This window comes from Podarcis cretensis, assembly GCF_951804945.1.
Source record: "Podarcis cretensis genome assembly, chromosome: 5".
NCBI classification, from domain to species: Eukaryota; Metazoa; Chordata; class Lepidosauria; order Squamata; family Lacertidae; genus Podarcis; species Podarcis cretensis.
The window spans coordinates 70,278,580-70,297,927 of NC_137174.1; the positions used below are offsets into that span (position 1 = coordinate 70,278,580).

The 19,348-nt window shown below is 41.1% G+C and overlaps 1 long non-coding RNA gene across 1 annotated transcript; it reads right to left on the reverse strand.

Annotated features, from left to right (window-relative positions):
• Positions 1-78: 78 nt before the first annotated feature.
• Positions 79-19,343, reverse strand: LOC307216089. Its single transcript, XR_013838903.1, has 3 exons — positions 19,203-19,343; positions 18,351-18,392; positions 79-215 (listed from the first exon to the last, which is right to left on the reverse strand). It is a non-coding gene; the product is annotated as an uncharacterized lncRNA (long non-coding RNA).
• Positions 19,344-19,348: the final 5 nt, after the last annotated feature.

Below are 19,348 nucleotides of genomic sequence, written 5' to 3' on the forward strand. Positions count from 1 at the left end.
ACAGATTTTTACTCATGCTGTTTCTGCCTGTTTGTGACCTGATTGACCACTGCTTTTGGTCAAGTTTTTTTTTTTCCCTTTTCCTTTTCCTTTTCCTTTTTCCATTCCTGAGATTGGTGATTCTTTCTGGGAGTAGCCAGCTGTGATAAGTGATGAGACCAATCATTATGCCTTGCAGCCCATGAGATTCTTTTAGAAGTTGTCCTCCATGCATTCTGTGGAGAATCAGAAAAAGTCTGATATTTTTAAGATGTTCTATATATAGAAAAAAATAAGAATGTTTATGAGTATAATAATACTGTTGTGTTTACACCTGGGTAAGAATAAGTGATGAAAAGGTCAGTGCTAGCTGAAGTCTGACTGTTATTTCTTATACATCCTGCTGTCAGCTCCTACAGTTACAAAGAAAGCTGCTACAGGCCCCAGTGGTTAACACTTAAAAGCTTGCCAGCTTTTATACTTGGCAGAAGGCTTCAAAAGCTCAGGATTTGGTAGGCCAGTTTTCTCCATAGAAATGGATGTGCAGAGAGATAAGTAATTAAAAGTCATTGGTCAGAGGGTCTTGTACAAAAATGTATTATATAAAGGGCAGTTGTCCACAATGTGGTCAATGTGTGGTCTGATGATCAGCCAGCACAGTAAAGAGCAGTACACAGAGAGATGGAAGAGAGGGAGTCACTGAATGCAAAAGCTCCAAGAGATCACAAAAAGAGGAAAACTCCAGTGGCCAGAGTTACAGCAGCAAGAAGTTGGCCCCAGGAAGCAGGAAGACGTTAGAGGAGACATATGCATCATGTTTCTGGGGGGTATCCTCAAGTCTTGACCAGAAAGAAGGGTTCCCTGGAAGCTGAAAAAAGTCTATCAGAGAAAGAGTGTTTGTCCCATTAAGTTGGCAATTGATTGTGGATGACAGCTAAGGGATTCTGGTCTACCCTGTTTTTAGCAAGTCTGCTAAAAACAAACAAACCCAACCTTAATGCATTGAACAAAAAAACAACAACAACCAGCCATCAGATCTTGAAAAGTAGTGTACTACTAATGTTGAAGCAGGAACTCCTCTGAAGAAAATAAAAGAGGTATCCAGCCTCTTTTTCAGTACTTTGCTAATTCTTTATGATAATTTGACACACACACACACTTGAAAGTCTCATTATCACCTCACTGACATGCCAGAATAAGGTGAGTCCCCCCCCCCCCAATAATTCTTAGAATGCACCTGCTGAAATCCAATTAATATACTTCCCTTTCGGGGCATAAGAGAAATGGTCCCATGAAAGTTGAGATATTCTCTCCACCACTTTAGTTTTAGTTTGCTGAGAACTATAACTTCTGCTTTTGCAACTTCATTTTGATTGTGTTTTATTCTTTTAACTGTTTTTAGTATATATATATTATATTATATTTCTACTGAAGAGCATGATACACAATCGTTATTTGCTCATTTACAAATAAATGAATGTTTGCTGGCCTGTGGATAAGCGTAAGATTCACTAATGTATCTGGACAAGACAGCAAGAGACTTCTTGGTGCTTTTTGCTAATGAAATACAAGGTCAGACGTTTGCTGGAAGATAAATTGTAGACAGCCCTGCAACTCTTTTTTTTTTTAAAAAAAGAAAGCTTTGATCTATCAGACAGCATTAAGAGCAAAATATAAAAGAGCTTAAACAATGAAACACCACCTGCATAATTAAATTCTAGTATTTAGCTCTTCTGTGTACACACAAATCAGAACTTCCTTTCATATTCTGTGGTGTTTTCAGTTCCGCTCGTGTAAATACTTTGTTCAAGGTAGGGAAAGGATGCCTAAAACAGTAGCCTAGGCCTCTTCAGAAATACTTTTAAGACCCATTACTTTCATAACTATCTGCCACAAATTATCTTAAAAGGAAGATTAAGCAGTATAATCCTTTCATTTAAGGAAACTGGCAGCTACATCAGTCAAATTTTGAGCAAAATAGTTCCACTGGTATTAGCGAGTGACATAAAAAGGATTCCATTCATGTGAGATAGATAATGGTTAAAGGTTAATCAAGCATAAGTGACAATCTATGGCAGCACTCCCTTGCCCTATACATTTTGCTTAGCCCAGATAAGCATAGCTAGACATATAGTACCAACCTGGATACTCCAGAGACTGAGTAGCTTTTACAATAACACTTTTACACTTTAAAAATATCATCCAGGAATACAATAGTGTAAAATAGTGTTTCCTATAGACTGCCACTTGATGAATCCTCACTCTTCATAAGGATCTGATTCTGCAGCCTGGTCTTGGTCACCACCATAAGTGGCAGAGAATCTTTTGGCATATTTTGTTGTCCCACTCCCATTCCCTCAAATTGCTATCTCTCCTCCTTTCCTTTCCCCCTTCCAAATTTTAGCAGAAGGTCTCCTAGGGAGGAATTTTGGTTCGACATTACTTGTGAGTTAACCAAGGTATTTTAGGAAGCTGTCTTTGGAGGCTTACAAAATCAGTCCAATATGGAAGAAGAAGAAGAAGAAGAAGAAGAAGAAGAAGAAGAAGAAGAAGAAGAAGAAGAAGAAGAAGTTGTTTATTACATTAAGTTACCTGTGTAAAAAACAAAAGAAAGGAAAAGAAAGGAAAATATTTATTGTACAGTTGAATATCTGCTACACTCAGCAATCAATATGATCTGGTGAAAAACATAGTGAGGAATTCCCCTCTGTATAGAAGCAGAACCCAGCAGTCGAAAACTCGGTGTACTACTTACTAGACCACTCCAAAATGTCTCGTTTTGAAATGATGAATGGCTATTGTCTTTCTGCTGTTTGCAGGTAGTCAGTGCTGGGGTGGGGGGAGGAGAGACTAGCCTCATGATATTATAAATGGCAACAGCTGCCGCTATTATGCCTCACTTGCACAGATAACTATTAATCCAACTAGATTCAAGGTGAGGGGGCGTTTTGGATTGTTTACACTCTTAAACAGGGGATATCTATAATGAACTCTCCCTACCCTATTACCTCTCACAGTCTTCCTTCCTTGACACTCTTTAGCACACTTCCTGACTATCTGCCTTGCATGATATTTCTGGCATAGATAATTTCCCTGATACTCAGACCCCTTGCCCCACCGAAGCCTTGCCTACTAGGGTCACATGGTGGATTCCAGTGAGATCTCATGGAATGCTTCCTAGAGTTCTCTGAGATCTTGCTAGAGCCCAGTGGTGACAGGGGCAGGTGGGGCACCCCCCCCCCCAAGGATTCGACTTCCTGAGGCAGCTGCTTCAGCCCACATCATAGGCTGGCTGGCTCTGCTTCTGTTCACTCATATTGCATTGGCCACACCACTTTCTATTTGTTTTGCAATCAGCTACTATTGCTTGATAGGGACACGGGTGGCGCTGTGGATTAAACCACAGAGCCTAGGACTTGCCAATCAGAAGGTTGGCGGTTTGAATCCCCGTGATGGGGTGATCTCCTGTTGCTCGGTCCCTGCTCCTGCCAACCTAGCAGTTTGAAAGCACGTCAAAGTGCAAGTACATAAATAGGCACTGCTCCGGCGGGAAGGTAAACTGCATTTCCATGCGCTGCTCTGGTTTGCCAGAAGCGGCTTAGTCATGCTGGGCACATGACCCGGAAGCTGTACACCGGCAACCTTGGCCAATAAAGCGAGATGGGCGCTGCAACCCCAGAGTCGGTCACGACTGGACCTAATGGTTAGGGGTCCTTACTATTGCTTGATGGTCCTCCCACACCCTGTATTAGGGCCTACCTATAGCTTATTTTTATAAATATATATAATTTTTATTAATTTTCCAATTTTAAGACAAAACAACATACACACATCAACAAACAAAAACAAACACACAGATATAATTTCATAACCTCATTTTCATAAGCCTTCTTTCTCGGACTTCCCCATACCTCACCCGTTTTGCATCCTTATTTTACAATTTTTCAGCAACCCTTTACTCCAATTAATTAAAACTTATTATCTTTCTCAATTTCATCTTATTTCAACAAACAGTTTCCGCTGCAATTCTGTATCTTCCTTTCCCTTGACATTTTAGCACTCAATATTGTGACAGTTCTTAAGATAAGCTTTGAACTTCTTCCAGTCTTCCTCCACCATCTCTTTCTCTTGGTCACGGATTCTGCCAGTCATTTCTGCCAGTCCCATAAAGTCAATCACTTTCGTCTGCCATTCTTCCAGTGTGGGAAGTTCTTGTGTCTTCCAATACTTTGCTAGAAGGATCCTTGCTGCTGTAGTGGCGTACATAAAAAAAGTCCTATCCTTCCTTGACACCAGTTGGCCGACCATGCCCAAGAGAAATGCTTCTGGTTTCTTGTGAAAGATACATTTAAGTACCTTCTTAATTTCATTATAGATCATTTCCCAAAAGGCTTTAATCTTTGGGCAGGTCCACCAAAGGTGAAAGAAGGTACCTTCAGTCTCATTACATTTCCAGCATTTATTATTGGGCAGATGATAAATCTTCGCAAGCTTGACTGGGGTCATGTACCACCTATAAATCATTTTCATAATATTTTCTCTTAAGGCATAACATGCCGTGAATTTAATACCGGTGGTCCATAACTGTTCCCAGTCAGCAAACATAATGTCATGACCAATATCTTGTGCCCATTTAATCATGGCTGATTTAACTGTCTCATCTATTGTATTCCACTTCAGCAACAGATTATACATTCTTGATACATTCTTAGTATTGGGTTCTAACAATTCTGTTTCCAATTTCGATTTCTCCACCTGGAAGCCAATTTTCCTGTCTTGTTTGAAGGTTTCCATTATTTGGTAGTAATGGAGCCAATCTCGTACCATGGACTTTATTTTCTCAACAATATGGTTTTTAAAACCCTTGTGAACTTTAACCTTGTCATACCATAAATATGCATGCCAGCCAAACCTATTATCAAATCCTTCCAAGTCCAGAATGTCTGCATTCTCAAGAAGTAGCCAATCTTTCAACCAGCAGAAAGCTGCCGATTCATAGTACAGTCTTAAATCCGGCAGGGCAAACCCCCCTCTTTCTTTTGCATCAGTAAGTATCTTAAATTTTATTCTGGGCTTTTTGCCCTGCCAGATAAATTTAGATATATCTTTCTGCCACTTCTTGAAACAATCTAGTTTATCCACAATTTGTAATGTCTGAAACAAGAATAACATTCTAGGCAATACATTCATTTTGATCACTGCGATTCGGCCTAACAAGGAAAGCTTCAGATTCGACCATATTTCTAGATCTTTCTAGGGCCTACCTATAGCTTAGACATGGAGTCACTGGTGTGGTGAGCATGGGCACCAACATAGTTCCTATGTCATCCAAAAAGTATCTTAGTAACTATTCCCTGCAAAAGCCACAATGCATATGAGACTGTTTGCTCTTCCTGCTCAGCTTCCGCTACATGCTCCCGTGGCAGCCATTTTATGACAGGTGTCACTGGAATTTTCTCAAAACTCTGAATATGCCTACTGGAGCAAAAAGGGGGGCAGACCCAACGAACACATAAACAGGTCTGCAATGAAAATTGTGCTTTCTCTAAGAGCAATATCTGTTTTTCTAGGTGAGGGATGTTAGGAGGGGATTTTGAGAGAAGAATCAACCACAGATGATAGGGTGCAAACCTCTTTTCAAATATTCTGTGTGAACCCCCTGCCACTTTTTCCCACCTGCATGTTTTCAAAAGCATACTTTCTTGAAAATATAAATATGTAATCTCATGTGGGAAAGGGGGCTGTTGTGTGTGGGGGTGTGTGGAGAGAGAGAGAGAGAGAGAATTAAGAATATGGTACTCTGGGACAGAAACAGGCTTTCCAATTGCTTCCCCGCTCTACATTCTCCTGCCACAGCTGTTTTTCCCCTAGGACTGAGCAGATGTCACACTTTCCTTTCATCTGTATCTGTCTGTAATGTGCTCTTACAAGCCATGGTGAAGAGAAGGTTCTGCCCATTGGCTCGAGAGAAACAGCCACCACCTGAACAAATGGTTGTCTGGGTTTCAGTCTCACAGCTATTTAGCTTAATTCCCTGAAGAAGGATGTCTCTGTGCTCTAGACCCAGCAGTGGTCTCTGTCTGTTAAGTAGATCTTGATACCCAGGATGAACTTAAACCAAATGCCAAACAGTGGAAGCTTTGCCAGGATTTCTACTGTTAGTTTTGCAGAGTAAAGTTAAAAGAGCTTGACATGCATCATAGCATTTTGCTGCAGCGTGATAAAATTTATAGTGCTGGCGAGCAGGGCCTTAGCTTTGGAATTATCGGCCTATCCAGCTTGATGCTGGAAGCAATGTGCATGAATAAAGTCCAGATCCCGGCAGTGTAAAAATGCTTTCCTAACCACTGATGAGCTAAAATATGAAATAACTGAAGGGTGAACCAGGGAATTGGCTTTGGTGAAGAATGTTTTGCCAATCATTCAGTGATTGCTGACAGGATTACAAGCTGAGCTTTGTTGGCCAAAGAAGAAACAAGAAAGAAAATGAACAGGAGAAGCTCATGCCAAATGGGAGGCTGATAGCTGTGAACGAGTGAAGTACTATCATTTCAGCTAGCAATGCACTGCTGGAATGGGTTTTGTAGGGTCTTACTTCAGAAATCGGAACCATAAGATTCAACCTTGATGTGTCAAAATCACCTGATGTGCACTACATTCTGCCACTAGCATATAAAGTGGGAAAAGGTAATTGGAAAGTGCATAATAGATGATAATATATGACAGCTGTCATTTTATCAGGATAGCAGTTTGGAGTGTGCCTACAGATGGGAACTGGGAGTCCAGTCCAAGGAGCAACAAGGGTAAACCAGAAGAAACAAACACAGAACAAACCAGGACTAAAGAAGATCAGAAATGCATATCAGATGAAGTTAAGGGGAGATAACTAACAGTCCCTTATTTAGGGCCTTCTCAGCCAGAGGGCACAGCCTCTGACCCAGAGGATGGGTCTCCTACAGTACATCTGTCCCTCAGCCTCACAGAAGACAATCTTTACAAAATAATGTGAAGGCCTTTAAACAAACATCTCCTTCAGAAAGTGGAGACTCCTCCACTTCAGATCTAGTCAGCCTAAGGTAAAGGTAAAGGGACCCCTGACCATTAGGTCCAGTCGTGACCGACTCTGGGGTTGCTGCGCTCATCTCGCTTTATTGGCTGAGGGAGCCAGTGTACAGCTTCCGGGTCATGTGGCCAGCATGACTAAGCCACTTCTGGCAAACCAGAGCAGCACACGGAAATGCCGTTTACCTTCCCGCTGAAACGGTACCTATTAATCTACTTGCACTTTGATGTGCTTTCGAACTGTTAGGTTGACAGGAGCAGGGATCGAGAAATAGGAGCTCACCCCGTCACGGGGATTCGAACCACCGACCTTCTGATCGGCAAGTCCTAGGCTCTGTGGTTTAACCCACAGCGCCACCCACATCCCAGTCAGCCTACATAAGGTTTAATTCGGCTCCAGCTCTCTGTGAACCAGCTTCTCTTGCCTTAGCTTCAAAGAGCTGTCCAAGGTTCTGTATGCTCTCTCCTTGGTCCTGACTTACGACTGCACAATCCTTGCTTCCCTTTTGAGCCTTAGGTAACCACAGAAAGTGGACATGTGTCAGGGATTCTGCATATATCTAAACATATTTATAAAGAATTGAAAAAGAAAATGAGAGCTTGGTGGTCTGGTGGCGAGAGATCACACTCTGTGGTCATCAAACATGGGGCCTTTCACCAGGTAGGCAGTGGCTGATTAAGGAGACTCAAAGTAAGAGAAGGCAACTGTCCTTCTCAATTATTTGTTCCAATATCTAGACTCAAATGGCACATTACCTTGAGCATGGATGGAGGCTGCATTTACTTATCACATTTAATAGCCTTTGAAAGACCTTCTGCCCGTTAATTTTTCTAATCCCATTTTAAGCTTTAGCCCTACTATGCAATAACTGCAAGCATCAAGGCGATTTAGAGGAGGGTGGGGTTCTGGATATATCTCAGTTTCCCATACAACTGATGTAACTTCTGCTTTTTTAAAAAAACTATTTTAAAGAAAAGCTGAAATAGAAGTATGCAAAAAAGGATAACTTTAACAATTATTTAAACTGCAGGATACATAAATATGTGATTGGAATAGAAGATGGAGTATGAAATAAAGCAGATTTGAAACTGCATATATGCGGAAACACAATACTATTGTCTCATTGGGGACCATTCAGTCAAAAGGAGTGTAATTGTTAAAATTTATTTGCATTCAGTATATAATTGCAGGATGTAAGCATTTCACTAGCAGGGCTAAGTACATGTGTGGTGTGAGATGGGGGATAAGTGCACAATTGTCGATCTGCAACTGATATAGAAACACCCTACCATTGTTCTGGTAGAGGCAGGTTATCCAAAAGATTATAATTATGACTCATGAGCACATATATATTCCTTAAAAAAAGTTAAAATACTATGATCTAAAATTTTGACTTGCACAAAAAGTAAAACATAATGCATTTCATTTATTAGTTCATAATGTTCATGCATAAATCAGGCAAAGTCTATATTTGATTTCTGCAGAATATATTCAGTTCTTTGTCAGATGCCCGCCAGTTTATTTCAGTAATTTTTATTTTATCAAAAGAGCACTGTACTTGCATTGAATTTGTGCATCACTTTTGCCATAAGTCTCTGCTAGTAAATCATCAAAGACTTAATGAACCTTGTGGTTACCATATTTTCATTCTTCCCATAGATGCCAGCCCCTGCAGACTATGCAATCCTAACCATATTCAATCATAAGGACAGTGGGGGGGAGGGGGGCTACTTAAACAATACTGTGAATTCACATTGTCTTTTCTAGTTTTAAAAGGACACCACTCTTCTTCTTCTTTTTTGGTAAGGGGGCAACGTTTAGCAGCATTTTCTAAAAGCCCTATATTGTTCAGTTCACATGCAACAAAACATAGTTTGGAGATTGACAGTGCAATTCTAGACACATCTTCTGGGAAGTAAGACCCAGTCAGAGGGGCTTAATCCCATATACGTAGGTGGGCATATGATTGGAGCCTGGACATATGGCAGAGGTTCAGAAGCTGCCTCTTTGCCCTCTCTTTTTGTATAGTGTTCTTCAAGTGTTCAAAGCCTCACCTGATGAAGGCAGAATGAGGATGCACTAGCTGGTCTGCCCCTCCACATCACATCTTCATCACCTGGACCCTCTTTTCATTTCTTTTATTGCTAGGAGGCACCCTCAGAATATTTATAAGGTAAAGGTAAAGGTACCCCTGCCCGTAAGGGCCGGTCTTGCCAGACTCTGGGGTTGGTGCGCCCATCTCACTCAAGAGGCCGGGGGCCAGCGCTGTCCGGAGACACTTCCGGGTCACGTGGCCAGCGTGACATCGCTGCTCTGGCCAGAGCCAAAGCCAGAGCCAGAGCCGCACACGGAAACGCCGTTTACCTTCCCGCTTGTAAGCGGTCCCTATTTATCTACTTGCACCCGGGGGTGCTTTCGAACTGCTAGGTTAGCAGGCGCTGGGACCGAACGACGGGAGCGCACCCCGCCGCAGGGATCCGAACCGCCGACCTTTCGATCGGCAAGCCCTAGGCACTGAGGCTTTTACCCACAGCGCCACCTGCGTCCCTTTTCAGAATATTTATACCAACGTGCTAATACTAATACTAATAATACTAATACTGCCACTGTAGGCGGCTCCCAACAGAATATTAAAAGCATGATAAAACATTAAACATTAAAAACTTCCCTAAGCAGATGTATTCTAAACTTCCCTTCAGATGTCTTCTAAAAGTCAGATAGCTGTTTATTTCTTTGACATCTGATGGGAGGGCATTCCACAGGGCGGGTGCCACTACCGAGAAGGCCCTCTGCCTGGTTGCCTAAAACCTCACTTCTTGCAGTGAGGAAACCGCCAGAAGGCCCTTGGAGCTGGACCTCAGTGTCCAGGCTGAACGATGGGGGTGGAGACGCTCCTTCATGTATGCTGGGAAGTCATGATAATATGTAATAAGAACGTGGGTTTCTTTGTCATATTTGAATGAGTTGCTATGTCACTGCCTTTGTGGAATTTAATTTATCTCCCTTAGACAGCTATATCCCAGGATAAAAGCAAACTGAAGGTGGCTTACAAATAAAAATAAAAATCTGAACAAAAATTGAAATAAACCTAAAAAATAAAACAAAATAAACAAGCAGTGTCAGGAAGCATTGTCAAAAGTTTAATGTGATCTACATAATTGTGAATATTGTCATATGGCTCTTTCCAAGCATTTTTGTCATACAGAGTGCTATGCTGAACATGCTAATCCTTGCAACAACAACAACAAAACCCTCCTGAAAGCCATTGTTCACAAAATGACTGCTATGTGGTGTCTGTTTTGTCTATGCTAGCCTGACACATTTATTTTTGAATCTGTCCTCCAAATATAATTACTGGTAACTCACCCAGATTTTCAACCCGGATGACTCTAAATATTAGGTGAAAAAGTTAATGATGCTGTTTAATGGGTATCTTTTTGAATCACATTAAATTGTCTATGGTGAACGATGTATTTATCATTTTGTAAGTCAACATGGTCAAAGCTGTTCTTTCTGAAAACAACACATGAAGAAGACAAGGCAGGTATATGCACAGCTGTGCTGAGTTTTACTTTAAAACCTTGCTATTGGCATGGGAGGTTGGTGTGGCCAGATATGTTCAATTGCTTTTCTTCTATATAAGCTGTCTAGAATAGTAAATCATCTAACAGGGAGTGCTAGGTTTCTTGTGTATTGTAAAATGAAAGTGTCTGAAATATGGAGCAGGGCAGCTAAACGGTTTGGTTACATTTTACTAGTAAAGTCTCATTGCCATTCTCTCCTGTATGCATTCCAGATGTTTGGATGCGTTGAGGCACACAGTTTCTGAACCTTTCAGATCCTTTTGAACCCTTGATCACTTTTTCATCCCCTCATCATTAAATCCAGCATTGACATACAAATACAGCTTCTACCCTACAAGTAACAATTAATACCACAGTTTAGAAATAACATGTGGGCTGCTGCCACAATGAGTCCACATTGGCTCCTATCCTTGCGCACTGGCTTATTGTATTTTCGTCATAATCAGTTCCCTTGTTTATAGCCAAACACTCTGGAATATCTGGGAACAACCTGTAATATGCTCAATAGACTATGCTGCTGTGGTTTATTCATGCTAAAAAAAAAATAAAAACAAATGACATGCACGATATGCCATGGCTGCATTTCTCGAAGAAAAAACAAAACAAACAAAAACCTAAGAAAAAAATAGGCAATAACTTGTATCATTTACTGACCCAGTTTGATGCTTGGAACCCTTCAGTCCCTATCAACTCTTTTCTTAGTATTGATTTGTCAGAGAAGGATTTGGGTACTAGGAAGCTAATCAGACAACTGAGCCATCTACCGTAGTTCGGTATTGTCAATCCCAGAGGTGCCTAACGTGTGGCCCTCCAGATGTTCTTGGACTACAAATCCTATCACCCCCCCACCATTGGCCATGAAGGCTGGGGCCAATGGGGCTTGCAGCCCAATAACATCTGGAGGACTACAGGTTGACCAACCCTGGTCTTTACTAACTTGAAACAGCTCTCCAAGGTTTCTGAGAGGAGCCTTCTCCAGCCCTACCTGGAGATTGCAGAAACCAAACTTAGGTGTTTTGCATACCAAGCATGCACTCTACGACTGAACTCTGGCCCTCCCGAAAACCAGAGATGCCTGGAAATCCATCTGGAACCTTCTTTATGTGAACCATGTGTTTCTGAGCTATTGTGAAAAGCTCACCTCACAACTGAGACAAGCTTTTACAAGCCCCTCAAAGTTATTCCCTGAACCTGACTCAGGAGAACTTCACTGGCACCTCTACATGTAAACTCTGGCAACTTTCTAGCCAATAGCTCCAAGAAGTGATTGCTCTTGATTAGGGGGGGAAATTAGCCTTGCTTATAGAATCCCTGCAATGGGGTGAGCTCCCGTGGCTCGGTCCCTGCTCCTGCCAACCTAGCAGTTCGAAAGCATGTCAAAGTGCAAGTAGATAAATAGGTACCGCTCTGGCAGGAAGGTAAACAGTGTTTCCGTGCACTGCTCTGGTTTGCCAGAAGCGCCTTAGTCATGCTGGCCACATGACCCAGAAGCGGTACGCCGGCTCTTTCAGCCAATAAAGTGAGATGAGTGCCGCAACCCCCGAGTCGGTCACGACTGGACCTAATGGTCTGGGGACCCTTTACCTTTTTTATAGAACACTAATACATGAGAGAAGTCTAAGCTAGAACCTGTTTTCCATGACAAGATTTGAGGCTGAATGAACCAGGCCTATCTTTTGCAGCAAAAAATGATTGGTTGTCTATATTCACAAGCTCTATCATCTTGGAAGCTAGCAGTGTATTCTGTCCAAGTCTACTTTGAAGTGAGAATCACTGAGTTAAATGGGGCTTACTTCCAGGCCACGTGTGTGTAGGACTGAAGCCTGAATGCAATGTACAGAGTCAACCTTTGTTCACATACAGACCTGACTGTACAAGGCATACATTTCATGTTAAATGAAGAAACTATTCTGCCCCATATTCATTTTGCTCTGAGAGTCCTGTGTGGCCATATTTTGATTTATAATATGTTTTGCTATGTGATGGAGGCAGCACAAGATAGCTCTTGTTCCTTTTTGTTATTAGGCTTTGTGTGTTTATTGGCAAGGATGGGTAGGTGGGTGAAAAAGGTTGTATATGATGAATGGATTTTGTTTTCTGGGTGACAGAGATTATTAGTTAATACATCACTTTGTACACTAGGGGCTAGCACCTGAACAAGGATTATTGGCACCATGCTGAGGAGTTGTGGCTCAAATTCCAAACAGGAGAGAGATCCACTGAGACTATTTAAAATGTTCTTACATTACATGCGCAATCTGGGGATTTGAGATGCTAATGTGAAAGGTATGCTGCATTACACATTCTTAGATAACAGAACTACTCTTTCTTCCATGCAATTTTGTATCAACTTTGAACTTGATGAGAACAGCGCAAGATGAAAAATATGAGAAACAGAAGTAGAAAATAACACACACACACACACACGTGTGTGTGTGTGTGTGTGTGTGTGTGTCCTGCAACCTAATGTTGCTGTGTATCTTTCCTACTGAAATGGTTCAGTTAGCCATTCCCTCTAAGGAGGGTATTGTACGTTGCTCTTCTTTTTCTCCACCCTATTTTCCCCATAGAGCTTTTCCAACTGACCACATACCATGGCTACTTTGCATGTTTTGGCCTTATTAGGTTTTTTTATTGGGGTAGGGATGCCCCCTTGGTATTTTCGGGGGGGGGGGATCTGCATCTGTGGACCTCAGGATTTGCATGAACATGCTGATGCCTTGCTATTTTTTTCTTGCTTGTCCCATTTTGGCTACAATTTTGTTGGCACTCAGCATCTGTGTCCACTGTGGAAGGGTATGGTATCCTGTAGTCTCTATGAATCTGCATAAACCACTAAGGAGTCCATGTCTTCAAGCACTTGATAGATAAAAAAGAGCAGCAATTAAAATATATAAATTAGATCTTACGCAGACTGTAATATAGTGCTTTCTGTCATTGTAAAAGCCAAGATTGTCTGATCTTCTTTCAGATAAAGATAGGCTAGTCCAACCCAATTTCCCACAAATATATATCTGAAGCACCTGAAATATGAAGTAGCAGGCTCTGCACTGCATGGTATTTTAGTGTTCATGGACATACAGCATGTTGATATTAGAAATGAAGCACTTGCTCTTCCACTCTCCAATATTTAACTTCTGGAGAACCTAGGGTGAGGTGGGGAGCACCAAATAAAGGCGTGTTCCGTTACCACTGCAAGCAACCAGTAGCTTTTATTTTGCAGCCAGGAATTCTTCCTGTTGACCTCATTCCTCCCATATCCTGCATGCTCACCTATTTGGGGCCTTAAAAAAACCCATAGACCAGGGGTCAGCAACCTTTCTCAGCCGTGGGCTGATCCACTGTCCCTCAGACCGTGTGGTGGGCTGGACTATATTTTGAAGGGAAAAAATGAACAAATTCCTATGCCCCACAAATAACTCAGAGATGCATTTTAAATAAAAACACCAGGCAGGCTCCACAAATAACCCAGAGATGCATTTTAATAAAAGGACACATTCTACTCATGTAAAAACACGCTGATTCCCAGATCATCCATGGGCCGGATTAAGAAGGTGATTGGGTGGGATCTGGCCCCCGGGCCTTAGGTTGCCTACCCATGAAGTAGACAATAGTACCTCCATGTGACTTTTAAGGTTATGAGAGAGGTCGCCAAATTCTTCTTTAAAAACTTTACATTGACCATAGACTGATGTTTTTAACTACAACTGTTTGTTCCTGATTCCTTTCTGGTGCGTAAGAGGAGGAATGACTGCTGGGAGGAACACTGAGAGAAGGAGCACCATGGTGTACATCGTGGTGTACAAAGTGGACATCTTTATCTGTCTCAGCTGCAACAAAACATGTCTCTTCTCTATTTGGTCTCTGCAGCCATAGCAGGTGCTTTTGTAACCTTCCAACAGTTTGACTTCACCCCCAAAGGCACACTCCTCCATTTTCTCCCAAGACAGATGGATGCCAATAACAATTTTGTATTCAATATGCTGCTTATGAGTGTCAAAGATCATTTCCTTAGCAAAGATCCCATTTCTACTTTTCAAGATCCAGCTAGAGTATATATAAAAACCCCCAAACAATTTAATATATCAGTTACTTCGAAAGGTATCGTTTATTGGAAATGACCTTTTGTTACTTGGTAACTGTGTGATTTTCAGAATATATTAGAAAATTATAATTAGCATGAGTTTAGCATAATCTTTTCTGGTCTTAGAAACATTGAGTCTCACTATGGGCATGTGAATTAACACTGGGAAGTTCACCTTAGGGTCACTGCAATTGTAAGATAATGCTGAACAAAGTCAAATTAATTTAGAGCAATCTATAGAAAGACTCACTACCGTTCTGCAGAAAATATGCAGTATTCTGGAAATTGAAGGGCCTGCAGAGCAAAGATGTCAAGCTCAAAATAAACATGCGCCTTTCCAAAACTGCAGTAGAAATAATAAATTGGAAATGCAAATCTACTTTAACTCAGCGTGAATCTTCCAAACCAACTTCATTTTGCAAAGTTCCTATTTTCCATTTTGACTAGTTTGCATTTTATCACAGTAACATTTTTACCAAACTTAGGGATACAGGAAGTTTTCCTAGGCTAGGGATGGCTAGTGGGAAATATTTTTCTCTTCTCAGAGACCTACATCATATCAATAGAAGCATTGTAAATATTAACAATATGTCAGTTAACACCTCTGCATGGAAGTCAATCCCTCTTTCCTCTTATATAGCACTGGAAAAGATGCTTGAGAAGTTATCAAAACAATGCAATGAATTACTGGACTAATTTTATTTTTAATCAACTATCAGGTTTGGCTGTTGCTCAGAGAGAAGTTCAGTCGTGAGATAATATCATTGCTCCTCTTATGCATTAGTAACTATCGACAGATCAGGAAATGGAAAATAGAAACAAGTGGAAATTGTTGCAATGGAGGGAAGTAATAAGTGGGGTCCCCCAAGGATTTATATTAGGTCCAGTGATACTTAACTTTTTCGTAAATGATATACAGGAGGAGTGAAAAGCAGGATAGCCATATTTGCAAATGACTCTAATAAAAGCCTATGCAGATAGGTTTTAATAATTCCTTTTAAAAAAAAGAAAAGTACAGTCGTACTTTGATTCATTCAACTTCGTAAGTTGAACAGCCTACTTCTCAAACGTTTTGGCTCCCAAATGATCAAAACCCGGAAGTAACTGTTCCGGTTTTGGAATGTTCTTTTGGAAACCAAACGTCTGACAGGGCTTGCGTGGCTTCCGATTCAGAAGCCAATCAGAAGCCATGCTTTGGTTTTCAAATGTTTTGAAAGTCGAACGGACTTCCGGAATGGATTCTGTTCGACTTCCAAGGTATGACTGTATTTGTTTTAAAATTAAATACACATAACAAAAAAATTGTTTTCATATAAATCCATCATATCTTTACATTACTGTAAAGATGCTGTAAAGATACTGTAGAGAAAAATGTTTATTACTTAATACCTAGTATCAAATAATAAAATGGTAACTTTTATCAAACAATAAAATAAGCCTTGTTCAATCTCTAGCCTCTCCAGGAATACCATCAACATGAAAGACGGTTACCTGAGAAGTCAAAGAGCTAGCAGGCTAGATGGACCCAATGATCTGGTTCAGTAAAGGTAATCATGACTAACTTATCTCACTGATTCCAGTGGGGCCAACATGTGACTAAGTTAACCTGGATCCAAAACCAAAGTCAGATTTTGCAACTGCAATCTTATCTTGGAAAATGGGGTGGAGACCTCAGAGCTATTGGGTTTAGTCAACTTTTTTTTCTTTCTGGCAAACAAAATACAATTTGACAGTAACACTTGGGAACCATTGTGTAGACAATGTACCAAGAACATAAGAAGATCCTGCTGGATTGGGCTAATGACACATCTAGTCCAGAATCTGTTCTCAAAGTGGCCAACCTGGAAAAACACAAGCTATTTGCCAAATTACAAATGAGAGTTTTTCAGTGTCAGTGAAGAATTCTTCTTAATTAAGACCTGCTTAAGGGTGAAACGGGACGCAGGTGGCGCTGTGGGTTAAAGCCTCAGCGCCTAGGGCTTGCCGATCGAAAGGTCGGCGGTTCGAATCCCTGCGGCGGGGTGCGCTCCCGCTGCTCGGTCCCAGCGCCTGCCAACCTAGCAGTTCGAAAGCACCTCCGGGTGCAAGTAGATAAATAGGGACCGCTTACCAGCGGGAAGGTAAACGGCGTTTCCGTGTGCGGCTCTGGCTCGCCAGAGCAGCGATGTCACGCTGGCCACGTGACCCGGAAGTGTCTCCGGACAGCGCTGGCCCCTGGCCTCTTAAGTGAGATGGGCGCACAACCCCAGAGTCTGTCAAGACTGGCCCGTACGGGCAGGGGTACCTTTACCTTTAAGGGTGAAACACTTCAAGACTTTTACCAACAGAAGTTCACATAAATGCATCAGTGTCTTTGCTGTAGAGGCAACTCAATGAGTGCTTACAAAGGCAGAGATTATTTCAGTTTTCTAAATACAGTGGTACCTCAGGTTAAGAACTTAATTTGTTCTGGAGGTCTGTTCTTAACCTGAAACTGTTCTTAACCTGAGGTACCACTTTAGCTAATGGGGCCACGCCACCAGAGCACGATTTCTGTTCTCATCCTGAAGCAAAGTTCTTAACCCGAGGTACTATTTCTGGGTTAGTGGAGTCTATAACCTGAAGCATTTGTAACCTGAAACGTCTGTAACCCAAGGTACCGCTGTACATCAGTTATACATCGGTACAGGTGATCAGTAAACCAACACTGATGTGTTTTGCTCATTGAGAGCCAATCAACAATAACACTGTACAAAGGATTCAGAAAAAAAACCCAATTCCATTTTCAAATATGTTGCATGTCCATAACTTTTGTTTTACCACTGCAAAGTAAAATAGGATTGTTACAGATCTGAAAACTCATGAGGGAACTGATGAACACGGATCATAATAAATCTCCTTGTAGAACTTGTTCCAAATTTGTAAAATATTATTTACATTTTGCAGTCAAATTCACACCTGTGAATTCATAAGAACTGAATATTTAAATCACTTTAATCACTTGTTTTCATCATCACTAGTATTTTCATGTAGATAATTGCATTGCAAAATAAGACCACTTCTTCTGTGATCAAAAACACATTATCCCACATTCCCTAGCAGAGGAGCCTCTTTTAGATACAAATATTTTAGTTTGGGTAAAACAACCTGAACATCACAAAGGATCCATCTTGGAACTTGAAAGTTACAGACTGATGAAAACAAGTTCATTGTACCCAGATTGATGGGCACACATTGTTGGTAAAGATATGCTTACTGGAAGGGAACACCAAAACAATGTGACAGCTGTAAAGGTTCTGTGCTTTGAAATCTTTCAGAAAGATAGTATTTCTCTTGAGTGATGCCTTCAGTTCCTCTGCTGGTGACCTCTCGGGAAGCTTGCAACTTCTGAGCTGTAATGGTGCCCATCAAAATTGACACACACTTTATTCTGTGAGTCAGATGACTCTCCTGTGGATAGATTTGTGTGTGTGTGTTGGGTTGTGGGGAGAGATAGCCTTCATCACATGTTTGGGCACAGACCACAGGCATCATAGTATGTTATTAATGCAATGCAAGAGTTACAATATAGTGAAAATTATAAATATTACCACACTACATATCTAAAAGTTTCAGAAGATTTGAAGCATGCTCACAGCTAACTATCAGCAATTGCCCTTACCTTTTTTCAATGTCTTTGCTATTAAACAGAATGACAGGGATCCTTCAAAGGATGAAAAAGAAGATCACAAATGATTTGAAAATGCATCGTACAACATAGCCATATCTGTCGCTTTTATAAGAGGAACCCTCAACCCCAGGAATTGTATTGTCATTCATTTTCATATGCTAGCATACTGAATTATATGCCAACAGAAAATTGCTTATTACTTAATACTTAGATTGAAGAATCAATTCTGGCTAAGTCACAACACATCTCAGCCAGGTTTCATGAAAACTATCCTGGTGGCAACCCTTTCTTCCTAATTACAAAACATATTTTCTATTTATTTTAAAAACAACTAACAAATTGCTTTGGCATTGGTGAAGCCTATTAAATTGTGCGATTTTGCACAGTCAATAAATACAGTATAAGCAAATTCTCAGTCTTGGGGTTTTTTTTTTAAGGATTATTTCACTTTAGTGATGGGAAAGTATATAACAGATTTTAAACTGATGACCTTCTGGCCGTTGCACTTTTTGCTTCCATGTTAACCCAACCCATGAAGTTAGACACATCTCCACCTGATTCCTGTTTATACCTACCTTTCCTTACTTTGCTACTAACTGTACCGAGCTAGGCCAGAGATTCACTTAACCTTTATGACTCCGTTCTCACAAAATAAGGATTTGCCATGGACATGCATATATTTTTCACTCAGCGAGAGTGCCTGAGCAACACTTGGAAACAGGCACAGTTTACGTACAACTTCTGCCCCAATCAACCCTGCAAGCTGGGGTGGGGAATAAGGGGGTGCGTTAGTTGTGACAGGGAATCTGAGGCTTGAACCAGGTCCATCTAGGTCCATGCTACCTGTGTTTGTAGTTCTCTGTTCCTTGAGCCCTCTTTTCAGGTCCAGAAGGAATCAGACATTTCTAACATCAGCCTCTGGGATTATTGGGCAGCCTGGCATTCTGTTCTTAAATGGTTAACAGTGTTTCCTGCCAGTTACGCTCAAG